The sequence below is a fragment of the Tupaia chinensis genome, unplaced genomic scaffold (genome assembly GCF_000334495.1).
Source record: "Tupaia chinensis unplaced genomic scaffold, TupChi_1.0 Scaffold143878_1, whole genome shotgun sequence".
Taxonomy (NCBI): Eukaryota; Metazoa; Chordata; class Mammalia; order Scandentia; family Tupaiidae; genus Tupaia; species Tupaia belangeri.
Genome location: NW_006203729.1, coordinates 738713 through 746605, shown reverse-complemented (window position 1 = coordinate 746605; position 7893 = coordinate 738713). Strand labels below are relative to the sequence as shown.

The 7893-nt window shown below is 54.9% G+C and overlaps 1 pseudogene; it reads right to left on the bottom strand.

Moving 5' to 3' along the window:
* Positions 1 to 964: 964 nt before the first annotated feature.
* On the bottom strand, positions 965 to 1862 carry LOC102471669 (proteolipid protein 2 pseudogene; annotated as a pseudogene).
* Positions 1863 to 7893: the final 6031 nt, after the last annotated feature.

Genomic DNA, 7893 nt, shown 5'->3' with positions numbered 1-7893 from the left:
TGCCCTGTAGCAAACCTGAGAAAAGAATGCAGGCAAGAACCCCAGGCCTTACTCTCAGACCTGCTGAGCCAGACCTCTGGGAATGAAGCCCATGAACAAGTCTGACCTAGCTCCCAAGGCTGGGCTGTCCCAACAGTTGCAGGACACTGTCAAATCTGACTTTCAGATAAGCAAGGAGAAATTGGGCGAAAGGAGATGTGCCATATTGAGATTCACAAGGGTACTCGAAAATGTCATGGAAAATGGAATGCAAGTACAAGTTTTAGGGCCAGCAGGTGGTGAGGGGGTTGAGGCGCTGGCCTCCTCCATGGCGGACTGGCCTCCTCCATGGCTGACTGGCCTCCTCCATGGCTGACTGCAGTTCACGTCACAGACCTGGCGGCTTGCGTTCTCCCTCTCCCTCTCAGCAACCTCTCCCATCTCTCTCTAGTGAGTGCACGTGTTCTGTAGCAAAATTTTACAAAAAATAATAGTCATAATAAAAGTAGGGGTCAGCAGGTGGTGTAGAGGTTAAGGTGCTGGGCTCCCACGGGGCTGATCATGGTTTGAGTCCTGGACCCAGCAGCTTGGAACACACCAGGCACATGTGTGTGTGTGCCCCAAATCCCGAAAGGAAAATGGAGAAGGGACTGCAGCGTGGTCACCCCCCTGGGCAGTGATTCCTCATTTCCTGTTTCTGTTCCTTTCTGTCTCTCCATGCACCCTATCGTGAAAATCTCTCAAATACTACTACTGATAATAAGTAAAATTAAATTTTAAGAAAGCACAGGGGTATTTTTAGACCAAAAGAATTTTTAAGTGCATAGTTTTTACATAATAAGCATTTTTCCGTGAGTTTTTTGAAGACACCCCCTTTGTACTTACACCAAAGCGTTATTTGTCTGAAATTCAGATTTAACCGGGCCTGCTGTATTTTTATTTGCTAAACACACCAGCCCTGTCCCGGGTGTTTTTCTTAAAGTGTGTTAAATCTGTTTATCATTTATTTCTCCCTCCCCAGAACCACCCCCACCCCAAGGCAGTTATTTGGAGTAGGTCTCAAGCTGGGGCCTGGGGTTTGAACTGAGGCGCCCTCCTCCCTCATGGGCACCGTCCAGGCAAAACTGGCGTCTCCTGCAGGAAGAAAGGGGACGTTAGGGTGGCACATCCAGAGGGCTGAGTGGCAGACCGGAAGACGAAATTCTCCCACACGGCACTTTTACTTCACTAGTGGTGGGGAGCTGGCTGGCTGGGAGCGTGGCTGTGGGGCTGGGGAGGAGTCCTTCGCAGGTTGCTGAGATGTGAGGGGCGCTCCTCCACTCCGGGCATCTGCGGGCCCATGGGGGCTCACGTATGGCTGTTCCCCAGGGGGAAGGTGATGTAGGCGTCGTAGCCAAAGAGGCACGTAGCTACCAGGCCCAGCACCCCCGCCGTGATGACCCTGGACTGCTTCCGCCCGTGAACGAGGACCAGGATGGAGGTGATCAGGTAGAGGATGGCCGCTATGAAGGTCCGGAAGAAATCGGCCCAGGGCCAGCTGATGCTGGGCACCTTGGCCTGCACGTTGCACATGTAGACGAGGAAGAAGACTGCCGCGAGGACCATCTCCACCACCGACAGGGAGGAGTACGCAGAGCACAAGATGCTGAAGCAGATCAGGATCGCCAGGCATAGGACCATCTCCATGAGCAGGAGAATGCCCTTCCGGGTGCACGAGAAGCTGGTGCAGGCGGGCCAGCAGCGCTGGGGGTCTGCCATGGTGTGGGCCGGAGTCCCTGGGGGCTCGTGGGATCGGCTCGCTTGCTCCCAGTTCAAGGGACCCTGCACACCTAGGTCTTGCCAGCCGTCTGACTGGGAAGGGGGCCCAGGGCCAAGGAGGGAGTGAATCACAGTGCCTCGAGTGGGCGGGGCAGGACGGGCTGTCCCAGGTGATTCTGATGTACCGGAGTTCCAGAACTTTCCCAGTGCCCCCTCCCTGAGTTGCCCCAATGCCAACCACACGTGAGGGACCCGGGTTTCTTCCTGCCCAAGCCTCTCCCCTGGACTCCTGTACCTGTCTGACGGCCCCTGACATTGCCTCTCGAGTGTACTCCAAGTCAAGCCCGTTACTCCCTCCTCACCTGCTCCTCACATCCATCTCCTGGCTCTCTGTGGTAGTTGGTGCCCCCGCCATCCACCTGCAGGAGACCAGACGGGTTACCTCAGCCATGTCGCTCTTGCTCCCATCGTCCCCTCGCCAACCGCCAAATCATATTGGCTACACGTCCCATAGTCCTTTGCATCCGAGCAGTAGACTGAATATCAGCCTTCCAGATACGCCCCGATCCCTGGAACTGTACACGTGAGCTCATCGGCAGAGGGCGATCTGCAGCTGTGCCTGTTACGGACCTTGACGTCACAAGAGGTCCCAGGTGGGCGGGGAGAACTACAGTGGTTCTTATAAGAGGTAGGCCGGAGGGTCAGGGTCAGGCAGGGGTGACATGAGGAGAGGAGCAGAGACTGGAGTGACTACAGAAGACGAGGGAAACACCCTGAGCAAAGGCAGGCAGGTGGCCGCTAGGAGCTGGACAGGGCAACCTGGAAACAGATTCCACACAGCAGCCTCCCCAGAACATCAGCCTGATGGGGACAGTGGGTGATGTGGTGGGTAAGGAGCTGCACTCCCACATGGCTGACCCCAGTTCAAGTCCCAGACCTGGCAGCCTGAAACTCACGCTGGGCACATGTGCATGTGTGCCCAAAATGCCAAGAAGAGGGTGGAGAAGAAGGGGCTGCAGTGTGGCCATCCTCCTGAGGGGTGATTTCTCACTTTCCCTCTCACCTCGCTCACTGGCAGGCGCATGCGCCCTATGGCAAAAACCTTATTTAAAAAAAAAAATTTAAGATTTAAAAAAAAAAAAAAAGTATCAGCCTTGCTGTTTTGCCCAGTGAAATTGGTTTTAGACTTCTGGCCTCCAAAACTATTAGAAAATTAAGTTGTGTTGTTTGTTTTTAACTGCCAGAAGATACCGAGACAGAGAGAAGGACGGTGAGAAGGAGAGGAGAAAGCGTCCCCCAGCAGGGCATGGTCATGCCACAGCCCCTTCTCCATCCTTGCATCCTGTCGAGACTTTGCACATGCACGCACACTTGCCCAGAGTGCTTTAAAGCTCTGGGCTAGTGACGCTCTCCTTCCCACGGCCCGGCCCGCCGGGCTTTCAGCCCCCAAACTGCAGCCTCCTCCTCCCCAGGGCGTCCCACGTGGCCTTCCCCTCTTCCCACTCGAGTGGTCCTGCCACTGAGGAGGTCACCTGTTCACAGCTCAGCTTTCCAGATTTGGCCCAGCCCACCTCTCTCTCCTCATCCCTCTCCACTTTACACCTTCAAATTGCTGGATTTCTTTCTGGTTATTTTTTTTATAAGAATTATTTATTTATGGGGCCAGCAGGTGGCAGGGTGGTTAAGGACATTGGAGTCCCACATGGCTGACTGCGGGCTGAGTCCTGGGCCTGGCGGCTTGCTTTCTCACTTTCTCTCTCCCTCCCTCTCTCAGTCTCACTCTCTCTCTCGCTCTGTCCTTTTCTGGTAAGATTAAAAATAAATAAATATATGAATAAAGTTAAATAATTCTTTTTAAAAAATAATTTATTTAATTGTGTATGTTGTTTTTTTACATTTTGCTGTAGGGCACATGAGCTCACCAGAGAGAGACAGAGGCAGAGAGAGAGAGAGTAAGAAAGCAAGCTGCCAGGTCTGGGACTCAAACCTGATTAAATAAGACTACATTCTTGATCTTTCTGACAAGAATGTCTCTCAGGGGAACCAGCAGTTAGTGTAATGGTTATGTCACTGGACTCCCACGTAGTCGACCGCGGTTCAAGTCCCGGACCCGGTGGCTTCAAACTCACGCCGGGCGCGTGTGCGTGCATGCCCAAGATCCCGAGAGGAGAATGGAGGAGAAGGGATTGCGGCGTGACCATCCCCCCGGGGGGTAATTTCTCGCTTTCTGTCTCTCTGTCTCTGTCTGTCTGGCGAGCACATGCACCCTGTAGCAAAAACCTCTCCAAAAAAAAAAAAAAGAATGTCTCTCAGAATTCTTCTTGCTGCCAAACTTCTACTCATACAACAAAACCCAGTTTGGAAACAACTTCCTACAGGGAAGCTTCTCTTTTTCTTCCCAAAGAGTTCCTGATAGCCTGTCCTGATTGCACACAATCTTTACACCTTGACCAGACCCGTACTGTGGCAATTTCCCCACTGGTCACCGCCCTACCAGACTCTGCACTCCTGGAAGACTGGAGTAGTTTCTCATTCGCCGTGCAGCCCCAGAACCTGGGAGGCGCCTCAGCCATACTGGGTGAGTTAAAGCAAACCTTGGTTTCTCTCCCTCCAGCATTCTACACTTGCATCCTGCTGTTCCTCAGGGCTTCCTTCAAATCAGCTATTCTACACAAAGAAGCAGAGAGACTATTTTTTTCCCCGTTACTAGTTCCTGTTAATTCACTCAAGATAAATAAAAATTAATAGGCCTTCATTTGTCATGTGGACTTAATAATCTAAAGTTACATTTGTCTTGGTCCAGAGTGTGAACACACCTCACAAGATATGTAGTTTACCAAGAAGAATTGAGGACCCAGTGTCTCTCGCTTAAATGAGTACACGTGCACGTGTACACACACACACACACACACACACGCACACTGGCCTGAGGTCTGCAGAACCCGGAACACCAAGGATCTTCAAAGAAGACCTGACCCGGCTCAGCTCCTCCTCAGTGAAGGCTCCACAGTCCTCCCGTGCAGAGCTGCTCCAGAAGGGACACTGAGACCCCTGCACGCTGTAGCTCCGTCCTCAGATAGTAACCCGCAAGGCCCCGTTCTGTCCAGAGGAGCCTGGTCATTGGCTTGTGAGAGCCACGCACGGGAGGAGGATTAGAGAAGGTCATTTCCTGCTGCTCCACTCCCCCCGTCCTCTGCCCTTGCTGCAGCCTCTCCTTCCTGGGCCTGATGCTCTGTAGGACCTGACCGTCGCCCAGCCATGCCAGGGCAGAGAGTTGGGGCCCCGGGCATGGAGCCTGGGAGCCCTGCAGAGGTCCGGCATGGTGGGGTTCTTTGTCATCCTCGAGGAAGGATTCTGCTTCTCAAGAGCCTCAAAGTCACAGCTCAGAGACCGCTCTCATGAGTGTTCAGGCTCGATCCTGGAGCAAGAAATATTATTTCAGAGGAAGGAGAGTGCATCAAAGATTAGTCCACAGTTCATAGCCCACAGACTTTCACATCCACAGATGGCTGAAAGGATTTTAGACCCTTCTAGAGAGTGGCAGGGCAAGAAAAACTGAAGTCCCTTGGGGTCTGCAGGTTGTGTAGTGGTTAGTGCTGGACTCCCACGTGGTCCACCGTGGTTTGAGTCTCAGACCCAGTGGTTTGAAACTCACTCCAGGTGTGTGTGTGTGTGAGAGAGAGTGTGCGCATGCACATGTGCATAAAATCCTGAGAGAATGGAGGAGAAGGGATTGCGGCGTGGCCATCCCCCATGGGGCGGGGTGATTTCTTGCTTTCTGTCTCTCTGTCTCTCTCTGTTTCTTCAGTAACTACACATGCCCTATAGAAAGGAAGAAAAGAGAAAGAAAGAAAGAAAAAGAAAGAAAGAGAGGGAGAGAGGGAAGGAGGAGAGAAGGAAGGAAGGAGCGAGGAAGAAAAAGAGAAAAAGAAAGAAAGGGAGAAACTCTTTAAAAAAAGAAGAACGACTGAAGCTCCTTATGAGGAGGGTTTACCGGGTCCTCCTGGCCTGGGGCACGGGGAGGGCTGGAGGGTCAGCAGAGGTGGTCCAGACCCCAGCTCTGCTCAGTGGCTGCCATTCTGGCTGCCCGTTATCATCCCGCCCTCTCCCATCACCACCTCCTCCTGGAGTTCCCAGAGTCCCCTTCCCACAGAGACACCCACGTGGTATTTGGAGGGTGAAAGAGTGGAGAGAGCTTTCTCTTCAGAGGCAGATGGGCAGACCCAGGGACCGGCATGAAGTCTGCAGCCAGCTCCAGGCCAACGCCCACTGTCACCTGCCCAGAGTCCAGGCCACATCAGCGCACGCCTCCTGAGCTTCCGTACAGCTTCTCGGTGGGCCTGAGGACATGCTGCTCCTCTGTGATGGCTCCCTGACCTTCACAGCCATCTCCCAGCCGCCACCCAGCCTGTAGTCCAGAATTAGCACACTTCAGACGGAGCACACGGGAGCCGGGCTTCCTGCGGTGATGGGCACCGGCGGTCCCACCATCTCAGGCGAGTCGCTGCACCTTTCACGGGCAAACAGGACATTGCCCGGCCCATGAGGTGGTCCGGAGCGGGCGAGCCATCTAGCCAACCCTGCCCTGTCCCATTGCCCTCCTGCCACACACACACACACACACACACACACACGGCCGTTCGATGGCTGATGCTTCGTGGCTCCTCGGCAGTGAGCCCGACCTACATGGAGTTCACTATTGTTACTGCTGGGCCAGCAGGTGGCATGGAAATTAAGGCACTGGAACCCACGTGGCCGCTTCACAGCTCAAGTCCCACGGCTTGAGAACCATTCGTGTGTGCATGCCCAAATCCTGAAAGGAGAGAGGGATTGCAGTGTGGCCATGGCCCCGATAGTGTCTCCACACTTCCCTCTCTCTCTCTCTCTCTCTCTCTCTCTCTCTAGTGAGCATACACACCCCATAGCAAAAGCTAAAATAAATAGATACATAGATAAACAGCTACTAATGGTAATGAGGTGGGAGCAGTTGGGCTGAAAGGAACACAGCAACCGAGAAGAGGAGATGAAACGTCTGAGAGGGGAGCTCGTCCGCTACGCCCTGTAAGGCCGAGGGCCCGAGCACAGAAGAGCAGCTGAGAGAAGCAGGGTCCCGCTCCTGGCAGAACAGGGGCAGGGGAGTAGGCCGTCGTGTGGAGGTGGTAGACGGCAGGGCTGCGTGGTGAGGTGTGTCCCATCTGATGGCTTCATTGTCCCCGTGAGGCAGGAGGCCTGGCGTGCCCCGGTCCTGCCCCACGGTCAAGCACATTGGCAGTTGCCGCTCGTCTGCTCGCACTGCAGGCTATCAGCCCCGCATCCGACTCCCTTGGCGCTGAGCTCCCGCTCAGTACGGGGAAGGCATGCAAGGGGCCGGCTGCCGGGAGGACACGGGACTGCAAACGTGCGATGGTGTGCAGGGCTGGGAGGGGGGCAGCTCCTGGGAGCACAGCCAGGCACCCAGAGGACCCGAGTGAGTGCGGACTCTGTATTTGCAGGTAGCTGCCATCCCAAGAGTGACAGGGACGGCCCAGGGGCAGGAGTGGAGAGGGCTACCCTCTGGTTCTCTGGACGGTGGAGTAGGAGGTGACAGGAGCCAGGCGCGAGGTCACATGCTGCTGTCCCCGTCCTGTTGGCAGGAGAGACACAGACTGACACTGGAGGAAGCTGGTAGATGGGAAGAAAACAGAGAGACTGGAAGCTCGGGTGACCTGACAAGGGGAACCCCAGCGACAGCGAGCCGGTGCCTGGAGGTTCCTGACTGCGTAGGTGCTGAGGTGCTGTCAGCTGGAGTCCAGAGAGAGCCCGGGCAGAGGACCCACGACCCAGTGGTCCAGCATGGTGGACTGTGGGGACGCCAGCCCCCGCCTCATTCCTGGAGTTTCTGACTGAGCAGGCTTGGGGACTGGGAATCTGTATTTTAACCCCCCTGAAAGGTGCTGGCCGGCTTCGGACGTCCCTGGCATGGAGGGAAGAACAGCAGGTGTGAGTGGTGGGTGTCATGGGCTGGTGGAGATGCCACCCACAGAGGTTAGCCTCCTGTGAGGCATGGGCGGCAAGTGGCCTTTCACAGGGACCCTGTGTCCCCTGGGCTGATGGCAGGCAAAGGTGGCTCAGGTCCCATCGCCCTACATGACTATAGGGGTGAATCCACCACTCAGG